The following is an 18,007-nucleotide window of genomic DNA, read 5'->3' as shown; positions in this document are numbered from 1 at the left end:
TTGTGCGTCCTTCACCCGGAAGCTGACCTCTTCTTTCCTTTATTACTGAATTTTATGAATTACATTTTTAGTTTCTATTCAGTTTTGTTGTACATCTGATGTATATAATATGAAAGTTGGTCAATATTGTTTTGCAGTGTTGTACCTGCAAGAAAATTGCATTCTCCAACAGTAAGCTTATTTCCTATGCGATGTTTTATTGCATATGCTAGGTTTTTGGAAAGTTTCCCTTATTTCTCATTAAATGAATTTAATACATAACATTGATACTGTTTATCTAACGTCTTCATTGTAAACGTCTGTCAATGCTGACGTCGCCTTTTCTTCATTACTGAAACAATTTTAATCTAATATGTTTTTAGTTTTTATTCAGTGAATTAACGTCGTTTTGTTGTTGAGCATCTGATATAAAATATAAAAGTTACTCAATATAGTTTTGCATTGTATGTCGTTGCATTCATTGTTGTGGACGGATAACAATGTTGCTTTTCAGACGCAGAAAATTATCTGCAGGAAAATTGCATTCTTCAACAGTAAGCCTATTTCCCATGCAGTGGTGCATTATTGCATATGCCAGGTGCTTGGAAAGTTTTCCATATTTCTCATTCAATGAATTTAATTCATGACATTGATAATGCTCATCTGATTCATTACAAACTTCTTTCAGTGTTGACTTCCCCCTTTCCTCATTACTGAATTTGATCAAATATGTTTTTAGTTCTTATGCAGTGTCTAACGTCTTTTTTATGTTGTGCATTTGATTTATATAATATGGAAGTTTCCCAGTATTGTTTTGCATTGTTATATGCCATTGCATTCATTGTTGTTTTGGAAGGATAACAATGTTGCTTTTCAGACTCAGAAAAACGTCTGCAAGAAAATTGCATTCTTCAACAGTAAGCCTTTATCCCATGCAGTGTTTCATTATTGCGTATGCTAGGTTTTAGGAACGTTGCATATTTCTCATTCAATGAATGTAATGCATATCATTGATACTGCTTATCTGATGTATTCATTATAAACTTCTTTCAGTGCTGACGTCGCCCTTTCTTCACTACTGAATTTAATCAAATGTGCTTTTATTTTTTATACAATGAATAATGTCGTTTTGTTGTTGTGAATCGGATTTATGTAATATAAAAGTTGCTCAATATTGTTTTGTATTGTTATATGTCATTGCATTCATTGTTGTTTAGGGCGGATAACAATGTTACTTTTCAGACTCGGAAAAACATGTGCAAGAAAATTGCATTCTGCAAGAGTAAGCCTATATCCCATGTAGTGTTTCATTATTGCGTATATTAGGTTTTTGGAAAGTTTTGCTTTTTTCTCATTCAATGAATTACATAACATTGATACTGTTCATCTTATTAATCATTATAATCGTCTTTCATTGTTATTTGTTTTGAATGGTTGTATTTGATTGCATTCATTGTTATTTTGGATGAATGGATGACTTATTTTTCAGAAGCAGAAAAACATCTGCAAGAAAATTGCCCACTCAAACAGTAAGCTGCACGTTGGGTTTTGAAAAGTTTCATTTCTTTAAAACTGAGATTCTTTACCCAGATCTTTTCACTCCTTTAAGTGGGAATATCTGGTAAAATCCATTTTGCACTCTTTTTCGATTGGTTTACAAAAATGTCTCAATGACGAACCCACTTTTTTGCTTCAAAATTTCAAATATACTTTTAATATTCGCGTCCAGTTCTAAAATATACTTTTGGCTTGTGAAGACTTGAATCAACATTACACGGAAGTGTTGTACATTCTTCGTTTGTGTCGAGTAATTTTGAAAGTGGTTAAGAAGTAAAAAATAATTGCTGCTGATTTGCAAGGCTTTTTAAAGTGAAGAAGAATTGCGTTTTCCTTTTTGGAATATCTTTTCTCGTTTTGGAGATATTCATGTTTTTGTATTCTAAGTGATGACGTCATAGGTAGTTCCACTAAAACAGTTCAACACTCAATCAAGAATATCTCTAGAAATATTAAAGCAGTGTTCTTTAGACTTGGCACCAGAAGTGTGCATCACAAAAGAAACAAAATGACACCCGTCGTGTCGTCACCATGACAACAGTTATGCTGCTGGTCCTGTTTTAATTAAACCTAACATTACCAGATTTTATCTTAAACAAGGATCATTCACTCCCAACAGTCTAATGGGGAGGGTTTAGACAATATGGAAATCGTGTGTTCCGAGCAAGACCCTCTGTCCCTTTTCGAAGGGTTGCAAATTGGCATATTTGGTTTTTCACAGAAAGAGACTGGAGCCAAAAATGTTGCCATGGCAACAACACAGAGGGTGTTATTCTGTTTCTTTTGTGATGCACATTTGTGGTGCCAAGTTTGAAGAACATTGCTCCAATATTTCTAGAGATATTCTTGATTCAGTGTTTTACTGTTCAAGTGGAACCACCTATGACGTCATCACTTTCCTCATTTGCATAATACAAAAACGTAAACATCTCTAGAACGAAAAAAGATATTCCAAAAAGAGAAATGCCATTCTTCTTTACATTGAAAAGCCTTTCAAATAAGCAGCAATTATTTTTTACTTCATAGGCACTTTAAACATGTTATGGTCAATACATGTCAAGTGTTCGTATCAGTAACATTGTGAATTCAGTGCAAAATTGATTTCATTCTTCGCTTTAGAGCGCTTTTCATTCGAGTGTCGAAAAGTAACAAGTTTTGCATTAACTACTCTACACGGTTATTGGCTGAAGAGACTCGCGCCACTTTGACATCCAATCAGAAGTAAAACCAAAACCAATCGTGACTTGCTCGCACTCATTTTCCCGCGCTTTTCGTCAACTACATGTAGTTACTTCGAGTTTTGATTGGTTCACTGTATTGTCTGTGTCCTTTGTGATTGGCTAGAGTGTTTACTTTGGTTTTGCTTTACGACACTCAGTTGAAAACCGCTATAATATCCCATTCTTGAAGGAAATAGTGTGATTCATTATAATGTAATTATGATTAAGCGAAGAATAAAATCAAATTTCGTTTAATGAATTTATCATTTCGTTATTTGTAAGAACGCTTGACCCGTTTTGACTAACTACCTTGAATGCAAACAGAGTATACCACAATTTGGTGGCGGGTTTCAGGAAATATTTTGTACACTTCACAAGCGTACTGGAATTGATTCAACTTGTCAAACATGCGTAGTATTGTGCGAAATTCCTGACATTTCCTAAAATTAATTTTACCAGATGTCAGTGGAAGTGAACAGAACTGGGTAGGGAATTGTTACCTGAAAATCTCGCTTTGTAGTAGCTTTTAGCACTCTTATTCGTCTTCAGAATGATGTGCTCTGTTAGCAATTTATTGTTCGGTTGTTCATGCAGTCTAGGACTTGATTTTGATGTTTTACGTAACGTGATTTAACAGTCCACTGTTGCAATTTTTGATTCATTTGATGCATTGTTGACTTTCGTTTTATTATTTTGAGCCACTGTATCTATTGTTTTAAATGAACAGTGTTATTTTCCAGAATAAAACAAAAGCAGTGTCCAGACCATGCACTCTCCAACAGTAAGCACTCAGTTGTTGATGATGATGCTGTCTTCTATGAACTTTGTTGATTCTTGTCATCTTGTTCATTATTATTGCATCTCATATTTTTCTGTTTGTCATTTTTTAAATGTCAGATTGTAGAGAATACTGTTGCCTTTCAGGAAGTCGTTAATACACAACTGTTTTCATGTTTCCGCGATGCTTTTGAATAATAAGACAGTAGTGCGTGGGTTTCATTTATGCATTCATGGTTGTTGGAGAAATAACCGTGCTGCTTTTCAGAACGAAACAGCCACTACACCATCAGTAGCGACAAGCAAGGGAAGCGCCTCTGCCAGCCAGTAGTACGCTGTTGACTGTTGAACCGATAGTCTATTCAGTTATTGAATTTTTCGATAGGAAAATTCTATTTGATTTGTAATCCCTACTTCCTTCACTTGACTGAAACTTTCTTGAATTTTTCTCTTTTGGTAAGAGAAAGTCAGGGAATAGAAATATTGTTTCTCTTACCCAGTCTTCCCATTTAACGGGAAGTGATTCGATCTAGTTGTCTCCCAACACAGTCGGGGAACAAGCTGCATTTTTCCAGCGGGACATATGTCTTGTGTGAATCCCATAACTGCACCGAGTCATTCATACCAAATTCAAGCTTACGACTTGTTTTACTTACAGTATTCACACATATATTTTATATCCATTTTTATCCTGAATCCACTTGATCTACCACTGACTGAGCCAGTGATTTTTGGCAGAGGGGCTGCCAAGCTACTTAACGTATCCCTTTGACGTCATTGGCTGACGACTAGTTTCGTCAGCAAGTATTTAGCAGCATGTTTCGATTGAAGAGTAACCAGGTAACGATAAAATGCGTTGAAGTTGACCGGTGACGTTTTGCTAAAAGGCGCTTTTTCTACTGACTGATGTGGAGGCTACATTTTTCAGTAGCTTTTCGTAATAAAATTGTGTTAAGTGGTCAAAATGGTTTTCCGTTTTGGTGTACATTGTTCCAATGGAATAACATTACTTTTCAGAATGAGCAAGGAAATTATAAAGCCTGGACGATAAACCACATCGGTTGTTAGATCATATTAAAAGTTCGTTTTCTTTTGCGTAGTCAGAGGTGTGCCGTTAGACCTTCCAGACAGGATGCAAGACGTGTGTGTATATGTGTGTGTTTTTATTTGTTTATTCAGGTTATTATTCATATGCTTAGTCATTTCTGAACTTTTTCCCATGGTGACAAAGGCGTGAGTACTCTTAATGCGGTTTTGTATTTTTTACTGCCTGTTTTCAAGTACAATGTTTGTTCTGCAGGATGGTTGGTATAAATATTGTCGGGGTGCTCCAATGTAGGTGGCGACATTTTGATTGGAAAACCCAGTCTATTTAAACGAGTGGTTGCAGCATTTAGGCAAGTTGTTTTGTTTCCAACAGGGGTTAAACTTCTTTTACGATTTTGTTTGTTATGCTAAATTAGAATGTCAGCCCAAAATATCAGAGAGAATTCCTCGTCATTTCCCTTCACTAACTGCACTCCATTGATTATACTTGTTGATGTAGTAGTAATATATACATTATCAAGAGAGGATGAAGGGTGAGATTGTTAATCCCCCGTATGGGCCTTATTTGCAAGGTAGCCCCTCGCGCGTTAATTTTAGATAGCACTCGCGGAAATGGACATACGAAATACCTTGGATATCCCAAGCGGCTGTAATTGCATTTTCATTCTCGACCCCAGACCTTCGCTTTCTGGACTGTGCAAGACACGAAGCTCTGGGAAACTCTGGGCGAACGTAGCTTAATTCTGGCTATGCTACACAGTGCATGATTTGTGCTGACTAATTAAAATAAGTGCTGCTGGATTTACAATGGATTCCTTTTGGAACTGACATGTATTGTTCAACCTTTTTTTTGTCTACATTATGAATAGAGCGTATTCACTCACGTGTCCAGCAGCCATGCAAATGTATATGGTTTACGTATGAAAAGAGTTGAACTCCCACAGGATTAGTTTAGTACATTAACATGGCCGCCGTTTCATTGTTTTGGATCACCAATACGGCTGCCATGACGTCATGTGCATATGCTCCATTGATGTTGACAAATTTAATTAATTTCCAAAAATGTTTTAAAATTCGAGCCTCTGTATCTTGACACGAAATTCTATTCGTGCCATCAGTCATGTGCAAAAGAGAGAGATCTGGGGTCAAGAATGTTGCATTTTTATCCTCAAAGAAAACATCTACGCAAAGTGCACAATATATGCATGAGAACTGGGTACCATTGAGGCTATGACCTATATGGGATTATGGGGGATTACCTCTATCTAGCCCTAATCTGCCCTTGACATTAAGTACGCCAACACAGTAATTATTATAAAGTTATCCCATTGCAGCAGTGTTACCATTTAACTTTTACTGTGGTCATTAAAATTATTTGACTTTAAAATATTTAACCATGCTATGTGTTTGTTGTTGATCTGGTTTGTTGTATGGCACAGCACTTTTGTTCAAATGATAATAAACAGGTGATACAGCACATAAGACTCAACACTGTACTTAAATTGAACCGATTTCAGCCTCAAGACCAGAAATAATATTCTTCTCTGATTTGTTCTTTTCAACTCGTTGAGGTTTACCTAAGTGCATTCGTGGGCCAAAGAAACCGATTTCTTTTCAAAAAGACCTTGAATAACAGAAACTGATTGAATGAGCACCACAACTACCAGATTTCATTGGGCTTCGCTTCAATCATTAAACTTTCAAGTTTTGCAGCAGTAGATAACAATGGCTGCAGTGTAGACGTATTTTGAGCGAGCTAGTGTACCGGGGGCGAGGGAAAAAATTGCCAAGGGAATAGAGATGAAGCAGGAAAATTGGGGAGCTGGGATAGGGAGGGGAAGGAAAAAATTCTCCACGTCTTGCGAACTCGCCACCATCCCGCACTGCAGGCTAACTTGTCCTAATTGGCATGAAAAATAATAAAAGCGAAGGCTATTGATTGTGTTAGGTAGATGTCCCTGTATGCAAATATTGCTTGGTGAGGTTTGCTGGAAGCAACAACGATCAAATAACACAGCTCCTCGTGGAAAGGTTAGCAAAACGAGAACTCATTTTTCACCCCATTTAGGAGAAAGGTTTCTATTTATGCAGGTCAGGTTGTCAACTTCAAACATGCCAACAACTTACTACAGGTTGCTTCGGGTGATTTTGAAGTCAAGGTTCGATCCGTTTTTCAGCAGTGAACACCATTGCTCTATGATTATGGACCATTATGGTTGAAATAGTGCCATTCATGTCTCCCTTGTGTCTTTAGCTCCCCTTGTTTGAATCAAGGTAAATAGGCTAAACAGAGAAAGCTAGAGAAGGTTCCGTTTGGCTGGTCAGGGAATGTGAACTTTCTGCGTGATCATACTGGACCCACACAGCGGAGCTAATTTCTGCGTCCCAAGGGATCCCCCTCTCAATGACATCTTCCCCTTACAACGAATTGGGTAGTAGTAGAAGTAGTAGTGGTGAACTTTATTCGAGTGTCAATCGATCTCGCGCTTCTCGCGGTAATTGGTGACACTAATTAAGAGCTAAGATATATATACAATTACAAGTTAAAAATTATTTAAAAATTACACGTTTCTGGTCGATAAAAACCTATCCTAAATACCCAATACACACTCCATTTCCTTGACATATATCGGGTTGAAAATTTTAAGCGAAGATTTCTATTTAAGAGTGAATGCCTATAAAAATGGACCTAAATCGCCTATCAATGGCACAGGTCGAAAAATTGATTTCGCTTGTATTTTGTCCATAGATAGGTCCTAGTAAGAATAGAAACGGACCATAGTTAGTTTCTGCTAATACAGCTTTCTTTGGTAGAAATACGCCAAAAACGATTTCGATTCGACTGGGCTCAAAATCTACTTCCGGTTTTGCTGAATTTTCCGAATATTTGATTGCTTCGCGCTCCGCAGAACAACTACTTGAGAATCTTTCAATGGATTTTATATTCAGTTCAGGTCTTGGTAGCATGACTGAGCGAAAAATAAAATAAATCAAAGTTAGTTTTGAGCCCGAAAAGAGGTAAAACTGAAACGCAAAATTTTACAGTATGTCGCAAGAGAATTATTGCTTAAAAACATCGCCATATTTTTCTATGGGCTATAACTTTAAATACCATAAAAACACTTTCTACGGGTTAAATATACACCCACCTGTTAGGATATCAAAAAATATCTCTGGGCAAATGGTTTCAAGTCGCCCGCCTTGGCCTGTGTTTCTCATAGATTTTGCCCAAAATCCGCCGTTGGAATGTAAGCAATTGCGTGACGCGGATAGCCACTCTCGAGTAAAATATTCGTTTCCAGCAATCCGATGAAAGCAATTTTTGAAACGTTGTGTGGATAAAATAATGGAAAATGTTTTTTTTTGTTGTTTTTTGTTTTTGTTTTTTTTGTTTAACTTAGTATAAATATATATGTTTTTTCATTTGCATTGCGACACCCACGACATCCATGATAAAGAACGTTACTACAGTACTCCGGGAAATGATTTTAACACTTGTTTATTTTATTGATTTCACTGATAACTTACAACACAGTAGCAGTTTCAGAGATACACTTAACCAATCCTCTATGATTTATGGCAACTGAATCATTGACTGACAAATAAAGTCAAGTGGAAATACCATAATTTCTATAGACTACTAACTGCGTGACGGCATCTCAGCTCTTCTAGCTGTGTAGAAAATTTGTACCTACACAATATGCTCAAACTCAGCTAGAAAACCCGGAATTTCTTGAATTGAATTAGCCGAGGAAGAAATTGCGTTTAAGTTTCAATCATACTGGGAAAAAAATCCATCTTGTCTACTTTGGTTGTTTGATCAATTAACTGAAATTTGCAGATCAAAACACTGGTAGACAAATAAACATTACAGTGGTCGATCTAGGACTAGGTTTACAATAAAGGAGTTCCCGAATTCATCAATTTTAGAGTATTCGGATTAGTAGGGGTTTACAGTGAAAGGATATTCGGATTCTTAATCGTTTATACACGACGATAACTCCGGGAACATTCATGATGGAATGGTTAACAAGCAGTTTGTTGCCTCGACAACGAGAAACAAAATGCCTCCGAAAATAAGGCTAGGGGTAGGTTGAGACAGTCTGAAGTTTTCTTTCAACTCGCTGACCACGGTACTGTTGTCCATCATGCCAGGTTCCTTCAGGTATTTACTTAGGGTTTAGGGTCGAAAACCGTCGAGGTTTTCGATCGTGCCATCGTCGTCATCTGCGCAGTAAAGTATAAATTGGGCACGGTTTCTGAGGAGTATGGCATTACCCATTATAAAAGTGATTATCTACACCTGAAACAGCACGAGGTAATCACCCAGCGACCGCCATCAAATGGCCATCAATGCGCCTACGACTCGACTACGACTGGATCATGTAATCCGCCATTTTCGTTCCACCGCAAACTCAAAAGATCACAGGCGGAAAAATATCTGGATTCGAGAGAAAATCGTTCACACGACAAAACTCTCCGGATTCAAAAGTTTTCGGATTCAAAGTTCCCACTTTAAATTCCGGATTCAAAATCTCCGGAGACACGACCAAACCGGGGGGTTTTTATTTCGGTTTCGTCCACTTTTGTGTAAATGGCAAAATCAATCCGGCACTAAAACATTCTGGATTCATCACGAATCCGGAACAATTTCCTCTAGTGTAAACCTGCAATCCTGGCCATAAGTTGTTGGGACACCTCCCATTTTTGCGCGCTGAAACCCACGATTTCAACTACGTCCTTAACGTTTTAGAACAAAAGATGAATGGAAGCAAGTACAATTGACCCCCCCCCCCCCTCTCCCCTAGCAATGTTGCATGAAAATGAAGCTATTCTGAAGACTAGATTGGATGTGGGAAAAAAGGAAAAAGGGACAATAGAAAGTGGTTAGACAGTTGTGTTGGAACCAAACGCGATTGCTGAAAAATCGCTATTATTGGAATAAGACGTGAATATCTATCTTATCGTCTCTTTAGTTCGAGAATACTGTTCTAGGAGGCGAACAACTCTTGAAACGAGGCTATTCTGAGGCTATTGTCAAGGATTTTTTTTCTTCAAGATTTTTATCAACATTGACAGGGGGAGGGGGTAGGCGGGCTTGCGCGGTTTTGGTCTTAAGAGAGGCTGCCTGTGAAGTCATCTGCCGTAACTGTCCCAACACTTTTGACCAGGATTGTAGTCTTAAATGAACAGCGAACATCCATCTTGTTTTGTTCGCGGAAGTCGGTCACAGAGGAGCGAATTTCAATGAAATATATATATAATTTGATTAAGCAATTAGCCAAAAATAGGTTGGCCGCCAAAACAGTTTAGGGTTTAGCCTAACTTTAACCTTAAGTTTTAAGACTGAAGAAAAAAAGGAAAAAGCACTGAGCATTTCAGTTGTTTGAAACAGAAACATTCGCGCACAATGAACTATGTATAGTACGTGGGTAACCAGGAAAGCAATCCGTCCAGCACAGTAATTGTTCAAATTAACAGCTTACCGAGACACTCGCACTGTCGATGCCTCTTATTTATGACTTTTAGGATTTGTTTACTTTACTTTTTCCGACTTTTTAGCAGGAGAAAAAGCACTAAATGTGCTGGCACAAATAAAAAGGTTTAACCGAAAATCGATCCGTCGAAATCAACAAATACAAATTTAATCACTGTAGCGTTCCTTCAGATCACGTAAGGCTACAAACCAACAATATCAACTTTTCATTACGCTTAACAAATGAACTTAGAACGATTTTCTTTCTAGAACTCGTTCTTGTAATTAAAATGATCAGAGAAAGAACGACAGCCTAAAACGACATAGTAGTAACACCCGAACTCCGAGTAAATTGCTTTTAATTGGCGTTTTTAATTAACGAAATTTCCAAACCCTCATTCACGTTCCGTCACTTGCATTCACCCTTATTCACGTTCATTCACCCTCATGTACCTTCCTACACCCTCATTCACGTTCAGTCACTTGCATTCACCCTTATTCACATTCATTCACCCTCATTCACCTTCATTCACCCTCGTTCACCATCATTCACCCTCATTCACCCTAATTCACCTTCATTCACCCTCATACACCCGCATTAACCTTCATTCACCTTCAGTTCATACACCATCATTCATCCTCATTCATCTTCATACAATATCATTCACCCTCATTGACCCTCATTGACCCTCATTCACCTTCATACACCTTCATTCACCTTCATACACCTCCATTCACCTTCATACACCTCCATTCACCTATCTACACCTCTATTCATCTTCATACACTTTCATACACCATTATTCACCTTCTTACACCATCATTCACCCTCATTCACCTTCATTCACCCTCACTCACCATCATTCACCCTCATTCACTCTCATTCACCTTCATTCACCCTCATTCACCTTTATACACCAACATTTACGTTCATTCACCTTCATACACCTTCATTCACCTCCACTCACCCTCATCCACCTTCATACACCTTTATACACCATCATTCACCTTCATTTACCTTCATACACCATCATTCACCCTCATTCATCCTCAATCACCTTAATTCACCGTCATTCACCTTCATACATTCATTCATACACCTTCACAATTATTCACCCTCTTGCACCTTCCTACACCACTATTCACCCTCGTTCACCTTCGTACACCTTCATTCACCATCATTCAACCTTATTCACTCTCATGCACCTTCATACCCCATTATTCACCCTCATTCACTTTCATTTACCATCATTCACCTTCATACACCTTCATTCACCATCATTCACCCTCATGCACTTCCATACACCCTCATTCATCTTAATTCACCCCCATTCGCCTTCATACACCTTCATACACCTTCATTCACTATCATTCACTATCATTCACCCTCATGCACCATCATTCACTCTCATTCACCGTCATTCACCTTCATACACCATCATTCACCCTCATTCACCTTCATTCACCCTCATTCACCATCATTCACCCTCATTCACTCTCAAGTACATTAATGCAAAGAATGTTGTAATACATTTGCAAACTTCTGTAACGTTTACACTGTAGCCCAAGAGAATTACATGCAGTGGGAATGTTTTATGAGAACTACATATTGAGCTAAGTCACCCAGCCCTGTAAGAAGGCCAGCTGTATCGCGAACAAGTGCACTTATGTCCAGGATTGAGTGTACTTACAAAATTAATAATATACATGAAAAAATTAAACGATTCTGATTGGCTGAGAGCAGTGCCGTTCAAGTGTAACACGAGTGCAAAAAGTGTAACATCAGTGCAAAAAGTGTAACACCAGTGCAAATTACGCATCGTGATTTTGGATTATGCTTGACTGAACGACAATAGAATTGTTGTTTACAGTCTGTCGAACTTTATCTCTGGCAATCTTTGTTAACCTTTCCTTTGTGTACTTTTGCAGTCAAAAAGCTGGTTCACCGCGTCAAATGGACAGGATAAACCTTCAGATACGGAAGGTACAGGAAACCTGAAAAATAACAGTTTAATAAGATAGAAAAACACCAAAGACATAATGATAAACAATAAGGGAACAAGGATGGCTAAGGATGGAGAAGATTAACACGGATTGCAAACGACGAATTTGAAAAATTGAGGCTAAACTTTTCAATTTGCGCAAACCGTGACTGAGCTCCTTTAAATAAGCTTAAATTTGGCTATTTCCGTAAAAAAAAATCACGAGAAATTATGAGAACTAAAGAAAATGTTAAAAAGAAACCGAACAAATGGCAAGATTTAAATTCTACAAAGAAACTAAATTCTAGATATAGAAGCGCTAAATTAAAATACCGTAGTGCAGCACGTTCTTTCCAGCGAACTTCGTCCGCAGGAATTTTTACGCTCAAAATTAAAAATGTTGGTTGTATCGACGGTTAGATCTTCATGCGATTGCGTAAGCTTATTCATTGTCAGAGTAAAGTTTTTCTTCCAAAGATAATTTCCAAAGACGTGAAAAAGAGGTAAGAAAATTGAGTATGCGTCATAATTTGCGCGCGCATAAATTTCGTCATTATTAAAGTTGAATTATGACGCAACTGTAATTATTTAGCTGGACAAAAAGTACGTTTTACGACGCTTCGCCGCGGTGTTCTTGTCTATGGGATTTTCGACAGTTAGAGGCCAATTTCGATTTATTAAATGTCTTACTTAGCTCCTCGGGTCTAATTGATGAATAATTAACTTCTTTTTTTAATTTTCCGTTAAGCCTCGCGGAGCCAAGTTACAATTTTAATATATCAAAATTGGCCTATTAACTACAAACATAGCATATTCGGATCAAAATTCCTTTCACGTGCGTGTTTTTCTCCCAAGTTGCTCATTTTTCACAATTCAAAGCACACAATCTTAACGTGGGATGCATTTCTTTTGTTCAAAGCATATTTCTCGTGGCTGTAATGAATTTTAATGTGGGTATATATAAAGAAGTGTAGAATGACACACCCATTTTAGCGTCGGTCGCCGTTGCATTGAAGGTAAGGGCGAAGACATCTTAGTCGCTGTGCTCCCTTCAGGCAAGTCCATATTTTCTTTATTTATCGCCGTTGAATTGAAGGCAAGGGCGAAGACATCTTAGTCGATGTGCTTCCTTCAGGTAAGTCTACATTTTCTATAGCTAGTTACGTGTCCTAGCTGTTTCCCCCGTCTTTCAATTTGATCATTTAATGGTATAATAAAACTTTCCTCAATGCTGTGAAAGCTTCGAGGTGCATGTGTTTTTCCTTGACACCGAAGATTGCATTTAGGCGAAGTTGAAAAACCGAATACCAAACATTTCTCTTGTGGGTAACTGAATGATTATTTTTAATAAAATGTTTGTTTACAGCTTGATAATCTACTTGGTTTGCCGTTTGACTTTGTCATTCGCAATTTGTTTCGTCACCTCGGAGCGCTACCATGTACACTCTTTTTAACTGTTATAAAAAGAGAAAATTCCAACCGCCTTTGCCTTTGTTCTTATACGAAGAGAACAGTTATGTAGTTATATCAAAACCTATAACTAATCTTCAGTTCGTTCCCACTGCAGTGCACCACTTTGTTGCTAGTCGTTTAAAAGTGTTATTCCACATTTTGAGGGAGTTTTGTTACGTGCAAGGCCGATAGACGTCCGTTAACTGATACTGATACTCATTCAAGTCAGTTTTGCTAGAGTCAACACGCGAAAAACTTAACCATGACTTTCCTGTTTGTTCACAAGGATTGACCAGAGGCAGTAATGTTGTATCCAAAGGAATTGAATTGGAGTGACAGGCGTCATTCACCAATTCAAATGAAGTGTAGCACGAACAGCTATGGACTCCTGGCAAGTTTCATGTTGACGACAACTCCGTTGAAGTTCAGATAAGTGAATCACAGTTGTCGCTAGATTTCATTTAATATAATCCTTTGAAGTTTTGCAGCTAAGTCCAGTTTAGGGGCATTCAGACGTGACATTAGAACCGGTTTGCAATTTAATAAAGAATGTGACCGATTTCAAAATGAGTGCATGTCGCTGGTAATTTTGTATGCCTTGGTGCTGAATGTTTCGTAATTTTAATGGACGAGTCTCGTGTTTGGACGTATTTTTGCTTAAAATTAACCCACAGACAAAAGTGACACGTATTTATTTATTTCGTACCATTAAGTTAAAACATTTTTCATTTATCTTACAAATACAGGAAATCGTGTACCGAGTCTAAGATCTTACGATTTGGTGGCACTAAAGCTTAACTGTTTTTTTTTTGTTTTTTTTGACATAATCCATTCGTAGAATGCTTCAGTTTATCGTCCTGCGATCATGTTTTTCTGTTTAAAAAAAGAATTTTTTGAAATCCATAGCAAGAATCTAAGAACTTCTAACTTATTGACTACACTGGCAAATTCGTTTATTAATTCTAAAAAAAATTTATCTGAGCTGAGGCTAACTGACGAGCCTATAGGCGTAGTTCAATGAGGAAAATGAGCAAAAAATAGCAAAATTCTCAGCGCAGGAAAAGATTTGCAAGCTCGTTAGGCTAGCTATATTGTTATTTGTTCGCCAACACGAGAGCAATTGGCTTTTGAAACAAAGAGCTGTTTGGTTGTACAAAAATTGAATTCAAAACAATTGACGTCAATGTCTGCAAGCAGTGAATATTGCTCTTTATCTCTGATCCGTTGACAGAAAAACTTATTGCCAGAATGTTGTCATGGAAATCAAACGCAGATGAATCCGATGGATTGACCACACACCTCCCATGGTTGCCTAGAGATGGACACCAACTGGCAACAGCAAACCTGGTCGGCCAAAAACCACCTGGCGCCTGCCATGAGCTCAATGAGGAACAACATATCGTACAAAATAGAGATGTAGATGGATTGTGGCTGCCTTGTGTCCCACAGAGAACGAAGAGGATTAATTTAAAAAGTAAGTAAATCAACCTTACAGCATATCTTTTATCGTAAATGGCCGCTGTCCTTCATTATCAACTCATTCTTACGCTACCAAGTTGAATAGAAATACATGAAAGATGAAGCGTTGTTCCAAATCGATTGTTTTAATTTGTGACGGCCATTTATTATAGTTCAACTTTCTGACCACAACATGCGAACAAGTTTTTGGGTGAGCAAGTTATCTGTCCATGAAATAATCATAAGTAAACCTAGGTGTTTAAATAACTAAAGTTGCTGCCGTTTGCTCTGCTATCTCCAGGATGACCAAAGATGTGTTGAAGGACAGTTCACGAGTTTCTGGATTTATTCATCAACCTTAATTAATTGAATTTCAGCAACGTTGACTGAATTTTGGATGGCAGTGTGCAGAGCTTCACTTCTGGCGTACGATCGATGACTATTGGAAAAACATCTCAGCTCAGATAAGTAGAAAATGGTTTTCCTATCTTTACACTCCAAGAGTGTTAAAAATCTTGATTCTGATTGTAAAATTGATAGATTTTCAAGTTTTGTACCATTGCTGCATATAAGCGTACGGTTGTCTTGTTGTCCAGAAAATGCCATAATTTATATCAGTACAATACACGTGCACTGTATTATGTTCGATAATAATTATTACAATGAGACTACCGTTTGTTTGGGAGGACAAACGCGTGGAGGACAAAAGCGTGGAGGGTGGAGTTATTATGTGAAGGAAAATCTTGCACTTTTCATTTTACGTTCTTGGAATTTTAAGCGTCTGAAAACGTTTAGGTGAAGAGGAGAATACCACGACGTAAATATTCATAAAAAAGATTCTTTAATAATCATTAAATCCAATTTTAATAGCAAGCTTATATTATAACCAAGTTAGAAAGCATTGTCCTTGATTCTTAGAAGTGCGAACAATACAACCCATCGTGGATTCCATGGGAATTCTATTTCATTTTTGAAGAAAATGCTAAAATTCGAAAACATATCAAAGCACTACTGTTTTCTGAAAATTTACATAGTTATCAACTGTATCTAACACTGCTGTAAATGTATTAGTTGACAAGGTAGTGTTGATTAAATACTCTTTTTTCTGTCTCTCTCGCTCCAGGCGGCTGATATATCACTGTTGACAGAAAGGGTGGCCATCTTGGATCGCAATGTACCGTTGGACTCTGGCACAAGTTGACTATTGGAAACATCAAATCTCAGATAAGTACATTATTTCTACTCTCGTTAACTTTTGACAGTTGCAGCGAAAGAATTATGAAAATCTCAGAAACTGATAAACTAGAAAATATTGTCTTGATGAAGAACCAAATTCTTAGAACTAATATTAACAACAATATGAGAAAATCAGTAACGAGAATACACATTTTGAGCATGGGATGTACTTAAGAGTTACCACTTTGAAAAACTAAATTCTCAGAGTTAACATTTAAAACAATATGAGAAAACCAGTAATGAGAATATACATTTTGAGCATGGGATGTGTTAAAAGTTACCACTCAGTTCGTTATGCTGAAGGTCAACCTGAAACCATCGAATATTATTTCTCGTAATTCTTGTTTTTTTTCAAGGCATTGATGAAGACCATAACCAAAAGTTGTGGAAATTGAGATAAGGGAAAAAAAGTATTTTGCTAAATTGAGAACAATGGTGGTTTCTTTTTGAGAAAAATTTAAATGAAGAGGAAGGGGTAGTAAGTAATTAATACATGGCCGCAGCTTATCAATAAAATCATCTCGTGAATGCTCACTAGTTTTCCCATTAAGCCGAGATAAATGATACATCGAACTGTCGTTTTGCATGTATATATCCTTTGCATTTGAGTAGTATTCTCGAGAATAAAAAGTGAAGTATCTCAATTGAAAGATTTTAATCTTCCAGTTCGTCACTTCTCATACATTGCAAACTTCATGTAAGAGTACTGTTTGTACAGCCGTATAACTCTTGACGGTATCACAATGAGCCAAATTAAAAGTAAGATTGCTCTAAAAAGGACTTCTTCTGTTTTTTGTTTGTTTGTTTGTTTGTTTGTTTTTGTCGAGTAAAGAAGGATTTTAAATCTTGAAAAAAATCTTGGAAACGCACAGCTAGTCAGAGAGCCGGACTACAATAGATCGTTTTCACTGTCGTGCAATAGGAAAAAAACAAGGAAATTTGATCTTATTGAAGATAAATAAAGAAGACTCCTCTCCAGTTTTTAGGTCTATGCGCCGTCCCAAACTTCAGTTATTTGCCTAAATGTTTTGCACAAATTTAAAGAGCTCAGTATGGTGCCGCCATATTGGTGAACCTCCGTGGTACACCAATTGGCGAATCTTTGTTTACAATATTTGCCCCATAAGTGATACAGTTTCTGATGGAAATTCTGAATATTGAAAGGGCATAGCACGATCAACTGTGTCAAGGAATTTGAGCTCGATGTATTGAATAAAGTTTGAGCGAAGCGGGTTTAAAAACTCAAAATTTAACAAAGAATGTGAATGCTCATTAGGGCGTTTGCCACCCAGAAATTTGGCGGTTTTTGAAGGCCAATTTCTCCTCGAATATTTCAGCCAAAGAGCCAAAAGTTTCACCAATTACTAAATTTCACAAGCTCTTTAAATTGTTGTAGTCAATTCGTGTCTAGCGTGATACCTTCTCCGTGCATAGTAGTATGTCAATGAGGAAAAATGTAAAAAAATGACCTCAGCAAAGATTCGCCAATATGGCAGCCGGAAAATAGTGTGACAATCTGGATCTTCTTGGTTATCTAGGCCATTGATTGCCTATTCTGCACAAACCAACATATGAACACTTAACTGCTACTTTTATTTCACGAAGGGCTAAAAATCATGAGATAAGTATATATTTTTCGACAAACGCGATGTTCCGCACTGCCATAGCTCTAAAATTCAAAATGCACTTGTTACCAAACGAAGGACACCATTGCGCTGAAATGCTGTCAAGGTGTATAATTTTCGCACCTCTTATGCCTGACGAGGATAGAAACTCTGGTGGTTCTTTACGTTTGGATTTAAACGCTTGATGACGTCACATGA

This window comes from Orbicella franksi, chromosome 1, assembly GCF_964199315.1.
Source record: "Orbicella franksi chromosome 1, jaOrbFran1.1, whole genome shotgun sequence".
Taxonomy (NCBI): domain Eukaryota; kingdom Metazoa; phylum Cnidaria; class Anthozoa; order Scleractinia; family Merulinidae; genus Orbicella; species Orbicella franksi.
This window is presented reverse-complemented; position numbering follows the sequence as displayed.